The sequence below is a fragment of the Lissotriton helveticus genome, chromosome 7 (genome assembly GCF_964261635.1).
Source record: "Lissotriton helveticus chromosome 7, aLisHel1.1, whole genome shotgun sequence".
Classification (NCBI taxonomy): domain Eukaryota; kingdom Metazoa; phylum Chordata; class Amphibia; order Caudata; family Salamandridae; genus Lissotriton; species Lissotriton helveticus.
Window position 1 is genome coordinate 1,303,944,676 of NC_136068.1, and position 18,500 is coordinate 1,303,963,175.

The 18,500-nt window shown below is 44.7% G+C and overlaps 1 protein-coding gene across 3 annotated transcripts in view; it reads right to left on the bottom strand.

The window, feature by feature from the left end:
• Positions 1-18,500, bottom strand: part of QRICH2 (glutamine rich 2) — a 418,913-nt gene that overhangs the window by 165,259 nt on the left and 235,154 nt on the right. The window lies entirely within an intron of this gene.

Here is an 18,500-nt window from a genome sequence, read left to right on the forward strand (position 1 = left end):
GCTGCACAGCCTGCGGACTTTATCCAGCTTCAAAGGACAGAGGAGGAAGAGACACAAGTGAAGTGAACAAGTGGAAACACGCTTGCGGTAGTAAGGTAGAGGGTATATGGTCATTTGCTTGAGTACAATAGGAATCAGACTCTAGAGAGGGAGCTGGACCAGAACATAAATGGGGGTCCCTTCTGTTGCTCAACAGAGCTGCACCATGTGCATGCCAAAGCTGATGCCACCTAAGGGCACTTCATGGTACAAGCTTCGACAGGAGTCAAGCCTCTAGCTAACGTGACACTGTGTTACCTCCATGCACCTGGGATCTCCTCCAGATTGCTCTTAATTGCAACCTTTAGAGTGATAAAAGTAGAAAGAACAAAAGTGAAGTGGTTGTAATGGAAATAAACATGGCTGCACATGTCAATGTTCTCAATTTGTAACCTGGGCATGAACATGTTATCTACCCTTCAGAATAGCAGAGATCCACCAAACATCTATAACAATATTCTTTATAAGCCCCCTTCAGGAGGGAATATCGTAAATGGTCAGGTTCCCAAGGTAGTGTGTGTCTATACGGTTGTTGTTTTGCATCAATCACTCAATCACTCAATCAATCAGGATTTATAAAGTGCAGCTAATCACCTGATAGGGTATCCAGGTGCATGCTTGATTCCTGTATGAAATTATTAAGTTATGTACATGTATCTTTAGATCCTAAGTGGTGTCCTTAATATGTATTTGTACACAGATTTATTTCCCTCTCTGGGGTTCCCACCATCAAAGTATGAGACTAGGAATTAACACTTTACCTACCCTCCTTAGATGCTATATCTATTTACTCTCGATTTTCAGTATCCTTTGATGGGTTCCAGGCAATCTGTTCTAGCAGAAGTTAAGGCTGCCACAAGAGCCAACGGAAAGTAAGGAGTGAGCATAAAACTTGTACACAGCACCCTTGGAGTTATAATGACTGTATATAAGGAAATAATAGGTAGCATACAGGTTTCTACTCCATTACTACTCTCCTAAAGCCGCCTAGAAGCCTTGGATGGAGGCTCAGATGGGTTGTATGTTCTTACAACGAACTCCGTTGTAACACATGCCTTTACCACGCATGCGTTACAATGGAATGGTATTTCCACGTTTATCCTTCTCCACGTATTTTTCCGTGGTGACGTCATACGTCGTGAAGAGGAAGCGGAAGTTTCTTTCCGTTTCCTCTTATACGACGCCGATTGCCTGCACATCTCGACTTCAGGTTAGGTTTTTTTTTGGGGGGGGAGGGGAGATCCAAAACGCAGCAGTTAGACTCATCCTCAACCTCCATGCAGAACAAATATCACATCATACCCAAGAGAGGTCCACTGGCTCCCAATGCACAAGTGGCCACAGTTCAAACTCCTCACCCACACATTCAAAGCACTACAGAACACATGCTCAGCCTACCTTAAAAACCATATCTCTTTCCACCAACCTTCCAGGCATTGCTCCTCAGTCACACACTGAACCGGAGGCCGAGCCATCTCATACATCCCTCCTAAAGTGTGAAACAACCTCTCTCTACGCTAGTAGGCGAAGACCTGTCTCTTCAAATGACTCTGCATTTACAATTACAACACAGAGAGCTGCGACTATCCACTTTGGAAATACCTACCACATCCCCCTTCTCTTTCAACAAAAGCCTAATCTCCCTTTGATGGGACTATGGTGTTTAGGGATCTTTGGTTTGCCAGCCTGAGCAGAAGAAGTCCCCTAACAAGGCAGCTCAAAGCATAAACCGTATTAAGGCTGACGCAGAAAAATATGCCAGTTCATGAAATATGCTAAGGCATCCACAAATATCAAAACAGACTTCTTTTTTGGATTCCGGTGCCACTAATTTGGGTAAAAATAATTTACCCTGATCTTTGTATCACATCCCAATCTCGATTTACACAATGAAAAGCCTTATAAATGTTACACTATTACAAAATGGGATTATACAGTCCCTCTTGATCTGCAATCAAATCAAATCAAACCATATTAATTTTAGACTGGGCTCCACCTCTCACACTGCTACCTGTGTGCGGATGCTAGACTTAGTCAGACAACAGTCTTGATCAATCAACCTATACATATGCACACAATTATGCGCATATGTTCACTTGCAACAGCCTAAAGCCTCTACCCCAGGTGCACAGCAGATTATTTTATTTTAAAAGGCGGGCACTGGAAATTACAGCTCAAATCTATTTTACCTTAGAGATGACAGTGGTTGAGATTCTGTTGGGGATCCCATACCACAGGAGAGATACAAAAGAAAGACAAAAGTGGGGGATTTCAGAGGTTCAGAATCTGACTTCCTAGACTACCAACAGACTCACCAGTGAAAAGTACATCTTCGAGTGTGCCCACTACCAGCACAACTTACAGTCATTGAAAGAAAATACTTGAAAGAGCCTCCATTCCCCAACTTGGCCATTCTTGGGTTGAAGTATTCTCGGACATGCGACAGCATGCTGTAAGGTTTTCGCTAGCATTCATTCCTGGACATACTACTTACATTTTCTTTCTCATGAAGAATTCCCTTGTGCTTACAGCTACCAGTATAGTATGGCTGGTAACGTTGGGAAAGTTGGCTAAAGAATCTTTTTTAGATCCTTAACAGAGAGTCTTCTTAAACAAATTAATCACCTGTGCTAAAAGTCATGGGGAGGTCCATTACTTGGAAGCAGCACCCAGCACACAAAAGCAAGGTCTATACAACCTTTCATGAACATCTAAACATTTCAAAGTGAGATAGTCTAAATACGTCAAAATCAAGACTCATAATTGGAAAATACACATTTTGTTTGGAGCACTAATTTTCAAATACATTGTCCAAAGACATTCCTGTTCTTGTAGGATTGGAACTCAAACTGTACCTAAGCCATCAGTTTCTGCAGATAGAAAAGGTCTACATCGATTTATAAATAAGCAAGCTGTGAGCAGAAAATAATAGCAACACCTGGTGCACCCGATAAATAGCACAAGGGACAGGGGTAAATATCTACAACACAACGAAGAACTTTACCATTGAAGAGGCCAACGCTATGGGAACAGAGAATCATGCTTCTCTTGTTGATTGATTCTGAGAAACAGCTTCAAGGCCTCTTGCTGTATTTTCTTGTCTATTGTTCACTTGCTTTCTCTTTTTGTAATAGTTAATGTATATGTTATATGTATTGTCCGTGGGGTCTCCATTGCTTTTTTTCTAATGTACATCCAAGTAATATTGTACTAAATAGGCGTAACTGATCTCTGTTCTACCTCGATTTCAGTATCTGTTGATTTCTGCAAGATATATTTAGTGTGAGTGACCCACTGTTTTGCTATTTGTTTATTTATAACAATAAGCTACACTAAGATCCTCATTAAATGTTATTGTCAAAGCGGCTTTCTTCTTTGCGTTGTGAACAGAAAATGGAACACAGAACTAATATGACCCCTAAAGGGAAACTAAAAGATAATGAAGTAATGTACAAAGAAGCAATGAATCCCCTTACTACATGCACCACGTAAATAAGACAAAGAAAACTTAGAGCCTCTGCTATCTGTTGTGGAGGAAATAGAGGATAGGGAATATTTCGAGAGAGAAGTAGAGCAAGCATGTAGAATATGCTGCCATAATCTGTAAAACCACCAAGCAGTCTAAGAACATGGGCATCAAATCAGAAAGAAGAGAATACCACCTCGATGAGATATGAAGTTTGAATGGTAAAGCCCCGCAATCCAAAGAAGCCGTAACACTTTTCTGGTGGAGACTCTATTCAACTGCAGCTTCCTCCCCTTAGAACATTCCCAGGGCATCAGACTGGATCTGGAAAACCTTGAGCAGTACCTCTGTGTGGCGTTGGCAGCTCAGCTTTGACGTTGCCAGAGTCCCGGTGAGCTGACATCAGCTACTTTTGTGACAATTTCTGCCCCAAAAACACAGAGCCACGTCAAGAATGATTTTTGACCAGTGTGCAGTATCTAACTGAATTTGTTAGGTGAAGAGCCAAGTTCTGGGATGGTTCTTAATGTCTTAATGAGTTCAAGGTTCCTCCGAGGGAGGAATTGTTAAAACTAATTCTTGGTATTCAATCAGGATCCCCTATGGATGCTGTTCCCCCCAAGATTCTCAGGAGTCACTTAGAACAATTGAGGGACCATCTAGGTAATCTGGCTACCTTATCCTTTCAAGAAAGTCATGTGCTAGGAGAATGGAAACTAGCCCAGGTGGTTCCTATAAAAAAGAAAGCTAACCAGAACATATCTCAGCTAGACAATCTTCGTCCCATCTCCCTCCTGCCTTTTGGTGCCAAAGTTGTGGAGAAACTGGTCAACAGACAGTTGGTGAAATTTGTGGAGGATAGTCAACTTCTTCATTTCTCCCAATCAGGCTTTAGAGCTAAACATTCTACAGAAACTGCCCTTCTTTTCTCCACAGAATTGATTAGACAAAAAGTGGATGAGGGACAGACAGCTGCCTTGATATTGCTGGACTTAAGTGCGGCTTTTGATACTGTGTTGCATTCTAGGCTTCTTGCCCATTTGAGTGAGGCTGGGTTAGCTGGATCAGCCTATGAATGGATGGGCTCTTTTCTTGCGGACAGAAAATTTCAAGTACACTGCCCCCCTTTTAAATCTACGCCCCGTTCTCTAAGACAAGGGGTCCCTCAGGGTTCTATATTGAGCCCTACGTTGTTTAATCTGTACATGGAGCCCCTTGCAAGGATGGTGGAATCTTACGGGATAGAAATCGTGTCATATGCCGATGGCACCCAACTGGTAGTTACTCTATCTTATAACCCAGTTGAGACAGCAGCTAATTTCTCCGCTTGTCCTGTGGATCTCGCTGGCTGGATGAAGACTAATTGCCTCCGCCTCAACGGGAATAAGACCGAACTTCTAGTAATTGGTCCTCGACCTTCTATTTGGACGTCGGCTTGGTGGCCCTCTGACCTGGGTCCTACACCTACCCCCTCTGCCACTGTGAAAAATGTGGGTGTACTTCTTGATACCAATCTCTCGTATGCCCAACACATTGGGAATGTGACGGGTAAATGCTATGGCATACTAAAGGTTCTCCGTAAAATCCTGGATCTATTGCCCATTAAATCTAGGAAAACTTTAGTTCACGCCCTGGTCACTTCTCATCTTGATTATGGGAACTCTCTGCTTTGCGGCCTGAACAAAAAAGGTCTGCACCAACTTCAATGCGCCCAAAATGCGGCAGCCAGACTTGTCCTGAATCTGCCTAGGAAGTCATCCGGGAAACGTGCTCTACTGACCCTGCACTGGCTCCCTATTCGGGAACGTATTCAGTTTAAAACCATGTGCATGGTCCATTGTATTGCACAGGGCAAAGGTCCCGTCTACCTTCAAAAGATGCTGACTATGTACCACCCCAAACGCCTTTTGAGATCCATGGGTAGCATGCAATTTACGGCACCCCGTATCCTTAAAGTGCGGATGGGTGGTCGTTCTTTTAGGTACCTAGCCAGCAAACAATGGAATGAACTTCCTATTGAACTTCGGATGGAACCTTCAGAATCTCGGTTCCGGCTTAAACTTAAGACCTATCTATTCCCCAAAGACTAATTTTTGTGGTCGGCCTCTGTCTTTCCCCCCACCCCCCCCCCCCTCTCATTGTGTGTCTGTTTTTAGTGGTTATAGTGGACTGCATCTACAGCGCGGGGACACACTGTTCTTTAGTGTAACCAGGCGCTTTATAAATGTTTTTAAATATTTATTATTATTATTATTATTATTATTATTATTAATAAGGATGGGAGGGTCGGAGAGGAATTTGCAGTTAAATCGAGTCTTTACCAGAAAAAGCATTACTAAAGGTAACTTGTTCTTCTAATAAAATCATCTAACTTCAGATTCTTCACCTGAGAAGACATACCAAAGCATGAGATCGAATAACTAGTTAGACCCCCTTACTACTAACTTACCCTCCAAGGAAAAAATCAATGAGCTATAGTGGCACTGGGTTACCCAGAATGTAGACATCCATCTAACAAGGGGCTCATTGACAATCAAACTCACCATGTTCAAGCTTTCCAGCTTCTATGAACCTTACTTAGATCTCATTGCCGACCCCACTGACAGAAAGCTCTACATACAGATCAGGTTTGGAACTTTACCTCTTATCTCATTTACAGAAAAATGGTCGGCTTCCACTGAGTTACCCTTGACCTGCCCAGTCCAAGACCTCGAGGGAATCTGTTGTTCACTTCTTGTTTGCCTACCCTACATATGAAAGATTAAGACGATGTTGGTTATCACCAGTCTGTGCCCAAAGTGGCACAGCGAGACATATTGGAGCTCTCAGAATCCTGAGGACTGATCCAAACCCACTTTTTGTTTGTACAGTGGCACACAATTCTTGGGCAGGGCATGGCTATTGAGGCGCAAATTAATAATTCCTTCCTTCTAACACCAGGGCAGACGCTAATACTCTATGACCCAGCGCAGGAATCATTCTCGCCATTGCACTGTATGAGGGTGTGCTTTCCTTCTTGCCCCATGGTAGATTGTTGAACCTAGGGCACAAGCTCAATAGCACATGTATCATCGACTCATGTGAATCCTACTGTTGTAATTTGGCAGCGATTAGGTTAGCATTAGCAGAAGCCATCCTGTATTTAGAGACTATCTTGTCCGTTTTGTGGAATCCATTTTGTATTTCTGTCAGCCATTTTGTTTGCCATGTGCTACCATGTGCTCGCCATGTGCTCTGTCCTACCTTTCTGTTAACTGCTCTTGAAATCTGCTTAAAGACGAGATATATTTAGCATCTTCCACCTTCGCACATGCTCAGTTGAGCTTGCAGCTGTCCATGCAGCTGCTGTTAGTCTGTAACTGTCAGGATGTGTTCACCAGAATTAGCAACTGTTAGCTCCTCCCACTTATTGACTGTGCATTTTCTGTATGACCTTATATGTACCTAAAACCAGCATTTTGTACTTGTACCGCCTTCATTTGGGCCCCTGGGTGGGTATAAAAGGACCAAGCTCCTTCCATTCAGTGTGCAACTTCATGCATTACCGAAGGGTGCTGTGTGAATGTAGTTCCACCTCATGAGGACTCTGTGCAGAGAAGGGCGAATCCCTAGCACTGGTAGGCCTTGCTGAGGCTCACCACCACACTACACTATGCTATTGCTGTACCAGCTGTGCTGGGATTTTTTTAATTTATCAGCTACTAGTGGATCTAGCACACTACATTATGTATTTCATGTTTATCCTGCACTTTTTACTTTTGAATTCTGAATCCATTTAACTTCACAAATCATTTTGTACTAGAAACACCCTGTCTCAATGGCCACTCAGACTGTTATCAATCTGTTGCCTACTGAGATCTCTATAAGCAAAAGTATGCATTGTGCATTTCTATATAAACCGCTCTGCATCATAAATGCCCATTTCTATTGGTTGCTAAGATTGTCTTCCATCTGCTGCTCATTTAGGCAACTACATGCACAACTATGTATTTTACACTCTTGCACTATGTACTTTGTCCATCCTTCTTGCAATCAAGATTGTTTGCTATCGAATCTGGACACTTGGATACTGACCGCAAGAATGAAGTTTGTTCCTACTTCTGACTGAAAATGTGTATACTTTTAAATTTTTTACAGTTTTATCTTCTTAGCTGTAATTGTATTTTAATGTGTGCACTTTTATGCATAACTTTCACGGGTCAAATTGCCAAAATAAAGTTTGATATGATATAATAGAGTATTTCCTCTTCCTTGAAAGGATGAGGTGGAGAGTAAAATGTCAGCAGCATGATGATTTAGCCGACATAGAAAGGAGTCCCCACTTTTGGCAGAAAGGAGGCACGAGTTCAAAGAACCAGTTTGTCTGGCCAGAAGCTGTTGTATAAGATGTTAATAAAAAGAGCTTGAAGTAATTGCAACTAAAAGACTTAAGCGTCTGAAGTCTCGAGGGTGGCTTTGCATGTTTTTTGAATGGAGAACACATAAGGTATGTTAAGGCCAATTTAAGGTCCCACCGGTATACAACAAAAGAGGTAGGTAGGAACAGACGATGTAAGCCCCTAAGAAAACGTGTTACAACTGGTGACTAAAACAGGAAAGGCTGATCCTGCAACTGCAAAAAAGATGAAATAGAAAGAAAGGCAGAATTGGAATCAACTTGTCATGAGGAGCACCAAGCCACAAACTTGTCCCAACAGCCAGTGTAAACAATTTCCGTCAACTGATGCCTTGCTGCTAGAACAACATTGCAGGTTTCAGAAGGAAGACTGAAAACAATCAGCTGTTGCTGCTCAACCTCCAAGCTTGAAGAAAGTGAGTATACAGGTTCGGGTGAATGAACCTGCCCTGCGCCACCACCAGGGGAAGACACCATTCATCATCCGCAAGGCATTGATGGCTGAGTTCATCTGCCACCAGGTGTTGTACAACCAGGAACATTTCCTGGCATTCCAGCCATGTCCACCTTGCTTGTGGCAGTACCACATGGCAGTGGTGTTGCCCGTGAACACCTGGACCACCCTTCACTTTATTGATGATAGGAAAACTTACAACACCAAGGGGACAGCCCTCAGCTCTAGAAGGTTGATGTGGAGCTGTACCTCTACCAGAGACTAGAGTACTCTGATGGTTGCCCCATCCCAGAAGTGATGAATCGGTGACCACTGTCAACTCTGGGTGGGGAAGAGAGAGGAGTCTACAGGTGACCCAATTACAATCCAGCAACCACCACTGCAGGTCTTTTACAGTCTCCTCCCAAATACGGACCAAGTCAGAGAGAATACCCTCCAGCTGTGCCCACTGGGAATTTAGGTCCCACTGCAGAGCCTGCATGGGCACCTGGCGTACTTCGCTAGCAAGATGCAGGAGGCCATTAGAACCAGCAGCCTCAGAGTTAAGTCTCACTGAGATCCATGTCTGAGGATAAAACATTGGCATCATAGTCTAAAATTCCTGAACTCTCCACTTTGAAGGGTAACCGTGTCCAAAATTGCTCTGATAATGGGGAGCTTTTGAGAAGGAGTCAGATGTGACTTTGGCACATTAATAATGAACCCTAACAAACGGAGGAGGTTCGCCGTAATCTGGAGATGGGCGACAACTGCCTGTGCTGGACCCGCCTTCAGCAGCCAGTCGTTAAGGGATGGAAAAACTGAAACCCCGGCCCTCCGAACCTGTGCTGCAACCACCACCATCACTCTTGTGAACACTTCAGGGACAATGGTGAGCCCAAAAGGGGGCACAGGGAACTAGAAATGCTGTTGGCCTACAGTAAATTGCAGGTGACGCCTGTGGGCCTGCAGGACAGGAATGTGGAAATACATGTCCTGGAAATCCAACACTACCATTCATTCTCCGGGATACATGGTAGACAAGACCTGGGCCATGGTGAGCATTTTTAGTTTCTTCCTTTGGAGGAAGGTGTTGAAAGGGTGATGATTTAGGATACGGTGGAGAACTCTATATTTTGTCAAAACCAGAAAGTTGGGGGAATACCAACCACAACTTACTTCTGATGCTGGTGCACTCTCAATGGCTCCTTTGACCAAAAGAGCTTGCACCTTCTCACATAACAAGGAGAGATGGTTCATCATCAGTCGAGCTGAGAATGGTGGCAAAGGTGGCAGTTTTTCAAAAAATGGCAGAGAGTAACCCTGCCGGACAATTTAAAGCACCCGCTTGTGTGATGTTATGGTTTAACATTAGGACAGGTGGTGCCTCATCCTGATGCTAACAGGGTGACCGTGCTGTGCTAAGGCCATGCTAAAGAGCTTGGAGACTGCAGCAGCTGGAGGGGTGGAGATTGGACAGTATGCTGGCTTTGAGTCCCACGTCCTCTGTCATTGGCCACAAAAGAACTGGGAAGCCTGATGGTCTTTGGAGTACAGTTGATATTGTGGATGCAGCTGGGAGCCCCTATTGTAGCCACAAAATTGAATTGGTGAAAGGAAGAGTGCGGTTGGCATAGTGCCAGGGAGGTTCCCAATGACCTAGCAGTGGCCAACTTGCCTTGAAGCACTCAAGGACTGTATCAACCTTTTCACTGAACAGGCAGAAACCATCAAGGTGCATGTCCATAAGTGCAGACTAGACATCCCCTGAGAAGTCAGCTGGTCTCAACCAGGCGTGGAGGCGGAGTGCCCCTGTGGATGAGATGGCCCTGCCCAGCAATATACTGGTGTCCAATCCACAATGCATGGTGAACTTTGCTGCATCAAGGCCATCAAGTATGATCTGGTTCAGTATGACCCAAGCCTCCTCCACAACCATGAGCAGCACTTGCGTAAATGAGTCCAGGAAGATGTGAGTATGGCCCAAGAGACATGCGGTATTCTCTAACCCCAATGCTAGGTTGTTAGTAGAGAAACCTTTCTTCCCGAAAGTGTCCAGCATCTTGGATTCCCTGTCTTGGAGTGGTAGGGAACACACTAGAGTTGAGTTTTGCCGGCTGAGGCCTGCACCACCAGGCGCTTAGGGTGATGTGTTGGGTGAGGAAAGCTGGGTCCACAGTGGTGGGGTGGTGGTGACAGGCAATCATCCTGTGCACCGGTTCATCTGTGCAGGATTATGTCAGTGAGGTGGGGCTTCATTAAGGGGAAGTAGGGGCTCCACAGAGGATAACTAGGGTTGAAGCACCTCCGTTGGTCTTGGCAGTGATGGAGGGAAGCTGCAGGTGAGGACCTCCACCATGGCGAAGGATGTGTCTTCCTGTATAACAGGTCCCGGAGGCGATACCAGGCCAGAATCTGAAGACATGTCCAGTCTGCTGGCATCTCCCAGCTGTCCTTATGGTAGCTGGGCCCAGGTCATCGTTTGGGTCAGGAAACCTATAGCTATCGTCATCACCATCCCAAAAGTCAGAAAAAAACGAGTTACTTACCTTACACTATGGTTCTCCAGTATTGATATCTTTCATAGATTCACATGCTTGTATCTTCCCCATTGTCTTGGTGGGAGTCTCATGGTAAAAGAATAACCATAGCAGTAAAAGAAAAACTGCATAGAAAACCCATAGGGAAGTATATAGTTTGGTAGCTTATCACCATTATTATGTGGTCCAAACACAAACCAATCAGCTGCTAGCCCTGAGATCGCAATCCCCAGCAGAGCCACCATACCTCAGATTACCAACCAGCTCATAGAGTGAGCCAAGGATGTATCTAGAGATAAAAAGTGGTCTATCTGCAAAAAAACGGGGAGGCGGGCCGCATGTGAAACTATGAAAGATATCAATACTGGAGAACCATAGTGAACAGGTTAGTAACTAGTTTTTTGTTCAGTATTGAATCTTTCATAGATTCACATGCTTGTATCAGAATAGTCAGCAGTGCATAACCCAAACAGCGTTTGTAGGATAGACCCCTTTTTGTAGGGCCCTGCTTCCTAATATTAGAAATCATAAGTTATGCTGCTAAAAAAACAAAGATATGCATATTTTTGTTGTTTGACATGTTAATATGAAATAAGAAACAAGAATCAACAATGCATACATCAGACAACCTAATCAAAATATACAATATATCGCTTGAGGGGTACCTTAGTGAAATAGGTGCTGTAGAAATGCTTGTCCAACTGAATTGTCCACCTTCCACGCTGTGTCCAGACAATAATGTCTGGTAAAGGTGTGTGCATTTGTCCATGTTGCTGCTCTGCAAATGTCCGGGTGCGATACAATGCGGTCGACGTTCCCATTTTTCTTCTGGAATGAGAGCGAACTCTAGCGCCCAAGGGCTTTCCTGCCTTCTCATGACATGAAATGATGGCCGAGGCTATCCATCTTGAAATGGAAGATCTTGATAGAGCTAAGCCTTTCCTGGGCCCAGCAAAGGCGATAAGCAATTGGTCTGTTTTCCGAAATGATTTTGTTTTGTCAATATAAGATTTGAGGCATCTTCTGATGTCCAAAGTGTGCAGCGATTTCTCTGTTACTGATGATGGATTCTTGAAATATGTAGGTAATACAATTGGTTCATTTAGATGAAAACCCGTAGAAACTTTGGGGATACATTTTGGATTTGTCCTGAGAATGACTCTGTCCGATTTGAATTGAAGAAAAGGTTCAGAGACAGAGAATGCCTGAATCTCACTGACTCTTCTGGCGGAAGTGAGAACGAGTAATAATGCCACTTTCCAAGAGACAAACTGTAACTCCGCCTTGTGAATCATTTTGAACTGAGGTTTCATGAGATATACAAAATCTGCATTGAGCTGCCACGGAATGGACGGCTGCTTAATAGGTGGGAACACTCTGAACAGTCCTTTTAGGAATTCTTTTATGATCCTATTCAACCAAAGCGATGGATGATTTAGCGTTCTACAATATCTTTATATAGCCACAAGATGTACTTTTATTGAAGCATGGGATAGCCCATCTCTGGCCAGGTAAAGTAGGTACGGTAGAATCTGCTCCGGCGAAGAGTGAAAAGGATGTAGATGTTGATCAGAACACCAATGGCAAAATCTTTTTCAATTTGCTGTTTTGTTGGTAGATGTTGCTCAAGAGTTTGATAATAAATCCCTGTAGTCCTGAGGGATATCTAAGGAATAAAATTCATGCACATGAAGTTCCAGGCTGACAAGTTCAGAGAGGTTAACTGTGGATGAAGAACTTGCCCTTCTCTCATCAGATCCTGTATCAATGGAAACTGTACTCTGGGATTTACAGACAGATGGGGGAGTTCCGAGAACCAGAACTGTCTCGACCAAACTGGGGCTATTAGGATCAGAAGGCACGGTTCCACTCTCATTTTCCGTAGTATCCTTGGAATGAGAGGAAACGGAGGAAACGCGTATGCAAACATCCCCGGTCAACGAATGTGTAGCGCATTTCCCCACAACCCCGTCTGAGGGAATCGACTTGCAAAATGTTTGCATTTCTTGTTGTGCTGAGTTGCAAATAGGTGCAGAGTTTGTGTACCCCATAATCTGAATATCCTTAATAGCTGAATTTGATTTAGTTCCCATTCGTGACAGATTGAGGCCAATCTGCTTAGGTGTCTGCTCTGGTGTTGTGTACTCCAGGAACATGCTGGACCTGCAGGGAAATGTTGTGTTGTAGCATCCAGTTCCAAATCTCCTGGGCTTGCGCTGAGAGGCTTTTTGACTTTGTGCCTCCTTGCTTCAGTAAGTAAAACATTGTTGTCGTACTGTCTGTCTTGACTAAAACAGGCGAGTCTCGAATTCTGGGTAAGAAAGTCTGCAGACCCAGGAACACCGCTCTTAACTCGAGTGTGTTGATGTGCAATTGGGCTTCTAGCATTGACGAATGGCCCTTTATTTCCAGTTCCTGAAGGTGCGCTCCCATCAGTGTAACAAGGCATCTGTCATCATGACATAGCTTGGAGATTGGGGTCCGAACAGTAGACCTTTTGATAAGTTGTCCCTGATGCCCCACCATGACAGTGCTTTTCTGATCTGAGGGTTGATAGTAATTCGATCCTCGAAGGATCCTTGGGCTTGTACCCATTGCTTGTCGAGTAGTTCTTGCAGCGGCCCCATGCGAAGTCGACAATTGGGGACTAAAGGAATGCAAGATGATATCATTCCCAGCAATGATTTGAAGATTCTCACTGAAATGAACCTTTTTGCTTTTAATTGTGCTGTCAGTTCCATTATTTTTTGTGTGTGCTCTTCCGAGGGGTATGCTTTTGCTTCCTGAGTTTGTAATCTGGCTCCTAGCAACTGGAGTGACTGCGCTGGAACTAGGGTAGGCTTTTCCATGTTGATCTGCAGTCCTAAACTTTGGAATAAAACCATGCAGCATTCTAGGGCTTGTTGTGTTTCCTTGAACGATGCACCTTTTATGAGCCAGTAGTCCTGATATATCTGATGGCATTGCTGTCTCAAGTGCACTGCGACCGGCGCCATGCATTTTGCGAATAGCCTTGGCGCGGATCTGAGGCCAAAGGGTAACACCTTGAATTGGCAGGGGCGCCCCGCAACCATGAATCGTAGAAACTGCCTGTATTTGATGTGAATTGGAATGTGAAAATAGGCATCTAAGAGATCTAACGATGCCATGTAATCTCCTCTGCGCAACATTAGGAGAATCTCTTGTAGTGACAGCATACGAAACGAGGTCTTCTTGATATATTTGTTAAGGCCTATGAGATCCATTACCTGCCTCCATTTGATGGACTGCTTCTTCCTTATGAGGAAAAAATGCGAGTAGCATCCTTTCCCTTGCTGTAGAGTTGGAACCTCCTCTAAAGCTCCTTTCACAATGAGTGCCAAGGCTTCCGCCTTGAGTGCTGAGATATGGTTCTGGTTTCTGTGAATGGGAGGTCGCGCTGGAGGTTTTTGTATAAACTACAGGGTGTGGCCTTGATGTATAATATCCAACACCCATCTGTCCGATGTTATTGACATCCACTGATGAAAATAGCGAGAGGTAAGGGATCTTATTGGGGCGTGACGTGGAGGACGGCGCCTGAATATCGTCACTGTCTCCATTGGAGTCCTGTGCACTTCCCCTCGCGGCAGGCTTTCTTCTAGACTGCTGCTGGTAAGAGGTGTTAAAGGAGTGAAATTGCTAGTTATTTTTGTTTTGATGGTATCCCTGTTGATAAGGTTGATACCTGTTAGATTGAAAGGAAGATCTCCGATTGAACTGACCTCTTGATCCTCTTCCACGAAAAGTTTGAAATCTTCCTTGCTGCAGAGAGCCTAAGGCTTTTGCTGTGTCCATGTCTGCCTTTATTCCTTGCAATGCCTCGTCTATATGCTTTCCGAAAAGGTTCTCACCATCAAAAGGCATGTCCACGATCTTTGCCTGAACTTCGGGCGAGAAAGATGTAGCCTTCAGCCACCCTTGTCGTCTAAGCGTTACCGCTCCAGTCATTTGTCTGAATCCAAGAGACGATATGGCCATGGATATGTCGATGGACTCGGCAGCAGCTCTATCTCCATCTTGTAAAATTACAGCTGCCTCTTCTTTCTTGTCTTCCAGAAGATAAGCTAAAAGTGGAGCAATGTCTGACCACATCTGTCGGTTATAATGACTGGCAAGTGCCAATGCATTCATAGCTTTGATAGAAGCCTCTGCCAACACTGCAAAGCGCTTTCATGCGCCATCCATCTTTTTTTCCTCTTTGTCAGGGGGAGCCCACAAAGTAGAAACCGGGTTCTTGGAGCGTCTCTGCACCGCCTGCATAACTATTGATTCCGGTCGGGAATGCCCAGTGCCGGACTGGCCGTAGCGGGCACCGGGCGTTTGCACGGTGGGCTGGAGGGGTGGGGGCCAGTTTTGTGGCCACAGGGGGGCGCTTTTCTTACAGGGTGCCAGTTTTGCAGCAGTGCTGCAAAATCAGCCCTCTGTAAGGAAAGCGGGAGCAGTGCTTAGCGGCTAACAACTCCCTCCCGTCCCGTTCCCAGGGCCAGTGGAGAAGCAACCTGCCAGGGCTGGTTGCTGATCCCAGTCCGGCCCTGGTGATGATTCAGGGGCACAATACTTTTTCTCGATCCTCGGAAGTGATACTGCAACCGAGGCTGGATTTTTCATAATCCTCAGCCCCTCATTCCAGATGTGATCAATGATTGGTATTGTCCTTATAGATTTTCTCGAAGTTTCCTTAAAGTTGTATAGGAAACACTAATTTTCCTTTACCGGCAAAGGAAGGTCGAACCCTTTGGAAGTTTTCTCCATTAAGTCATGGAAATCACCAATGTATTCCGGTGGTGAGTTTGCCGGATATGGCGATGTTACTGGCGAAGAAGTGACATATTGATTCCACTCATCGACCCCAGGGTCGTCTTGTATTAATTCTCCTTCCTATGGCTGTTCTTCCGTGTCGCTTTCCGCAAAGTCATCCCTAATTGTTATTATTTTAGGGGTATGCACCATTTGCACCTGAGGTAGGGGCTGAACTACCAGAGTCTGAACAATCTGCTGTGGTACACTCGTGGTGTTGGCTGCAGGAGTACTGTCCTCTGGAAAACGACGATAGTAGTCGTTGACCATATGTCTTAAGTAGGAGACTAGAGAAATAGGCATAGATATTGCATCTTCCCTTATATTATCCTCTTCCTCTTCATCGTAACCGTAGGCTTGCTGGAATGATTCATACCTTGTGGTTCCTTGAACTGGACGATCTTTAACCGACAGTTCTTCCTGAACTTCCTGAACGTCCTCTTCATCTGTGTCCTGGCTTTTTATTTGGGGTTGCGAAGGGCTATAAGCTACTCCATAGGGGGCTTCATCTTCCGACTACTGTATATCCAGAAGTTTAGAAGGTGGAAGAGGCGAAATCTTTGTCCATGCACTAAATTCTGCTGTTTTCTGTTCGGTCGACGAGCCCGTCGACGGTGGAAAAGTCTTTAATGTGATGGATCTTGTCATTGGAGATTTGAAAGTCGTCGTTGATGGTAAGCTCGTCGACGAGGTTTGTTTACTCGTCGTCAACGGTGTCGTCGACGGTTGTGCCGTCGACAATGTCGTCGATGGAATCGTCAACGGTGTCGTCGTCAACGATATATTATCGATGGTGTTGACAATGCAGTCGTCGTCGACGTAGTCGACGCTGAGGTCATCAACATCTTCATCGAAGTCGAGACTGAAGAAACCTTGGTCTTCGTCGATGGGAGCGACGACTGAGCTTTTGTCTCTGAAAACCTTTTGAGTGATGTTTGAGGTAAATACAACTAGTGTTTGGTTTTTGCTTTTTCCATTTTCTGTTTCTTCACCTCAACTTTCTCTTCAGACAACTCCCTCTTATGTTTAGAAGAGGAGTGTACTTTAGCTCCCTCATCAGACTCAGAGTCTGAGGTATTCATCTTTTTAAGCCATAATAATAAGCACGCTTCTCCGTCCTTCATGGTTTTCGCCGAGAAAGTGCAACAGTACTTGCACTCCTTAGGGACGTGCTTAGGGTGAAGGCAGTATAGGCATTCTTTGTGAGGGTCCTCAGAGTATAATCTTGCCTTCCCACAAGATTTGCAAGATCTGAAAAAACTCTTCTTAGAGCCTTCAGACATGGTGAAATAAGAGAGGAAAAACAGTACCTCAATCCAAAAGCTGTAGATAGGTCAAAAGTTCACCAAGTAATCAAGAACTGAGCAGAGCTCAGGGAGACTCCTTCTCACACGATGGCGGTTGGAAATCTGAGGTATGGTGGCTCTGCTGGGGATTGTGATCTCAGGACTGGCAGCTGATTGGTTGGTGTTTGGACCACATAAAAATGGTGATGAGCTACCAAACTATACACTTCCCTATAGGTTTTCTATGCAGCTTTTTCTTTCACTGCTATGGTTATTCTTTAACCGTGTGACTTCCACCATGACGACGGGGAAGATACAAGCATGTGAATCTATGAAAGATTAAATACTGGAGATCAGACAGTGTGTCCGGTGTCAATGTCAAATGACTCTGTGGCGGCGCCATCTAGGAAACATATAGGGCAATGGCTCTATGTCGTTGTGTGACACCGGTGATGTTAGGAGTGGCGCCGGGAGTCTCGGCTTTGAGGAAGGAGTTAGTCCAGATCCGGATCCAGAGGGCCTAGTTGGTGTCAGGGGCAGGCCCACCCGTGGTATCCCAAATGGGACACCTCTTGGCTCTGTAGGGCCTGAAGGCGTGCCAGAGGGAGTCTGTGGCCGAAAGATTGCGTGCATGACAACATAGAACTCCTTAGGTTGGTCAGGGGTCGCTCGGGGTGCAGGGAATTCATAGATGCACGGAGCGGACCCGGCCTTAAGCTCAGCAGGAGGAGTCCCGGAGCGGGGCGGAGAAGCACAAAGTCGAGAGGGGGAAGACAAAGAATGCTTTGATAGAAAAAGTTGGTCAAAAAATGAAATAGGTAGCTCTTCGAATCCGCACTGTTGCCGTGGAAAGAAAGGAACTGATATCAGTGCACCGGAATGGCATATTTATAGGTATCACGCATGACACTTTCGACATGGACAACGTTAAACGCATAGCTGCCAACGCCACCAACAGGTGCACAAAGGTACTGCTCAAGATTTCCCAGAACCAGTCTCATGCCTGGGGAATATTCTAAGATAAGGAAACTGCAGTTAGAAGCCTTTACCAGAAACAGAAGTTAATTTGAGGTTAGTAAGGCACCAGACAGGGAGAAAGGATAGCTGATCATTGAAAGTGAAAACCATGGCATAATCTTGGATGACTGTGATAATCCAACACCCTTAAAAGGGATCATTTTTGCTAGTGGCCTTCAGATCACAGCCAGAAATCTATCAATCAATATTCCAAAGGAGATGTTTGTACAAATCCTGAAAATTTAAATTTCTACTACAAGGGTTCTATTTACTCCCAAAAGAGCATGAGGTATTCCCGCTGATGCTCATGCAGGAAATGCTAAATGTCGGAGAAGCTCTGACTTGCTCTGTAGACTCCATCAACTGTAAGCGTCTGCCAGCCCTAGACTGCTGACTCCCTGAGATATTAGGACGCTTACAAACCACAGCATGGTGTATTTCGAAGTATTGGTACAAATAGCCATATTCTTACAGTATTAACCTACATTTGCAGCCTCTGACTAGA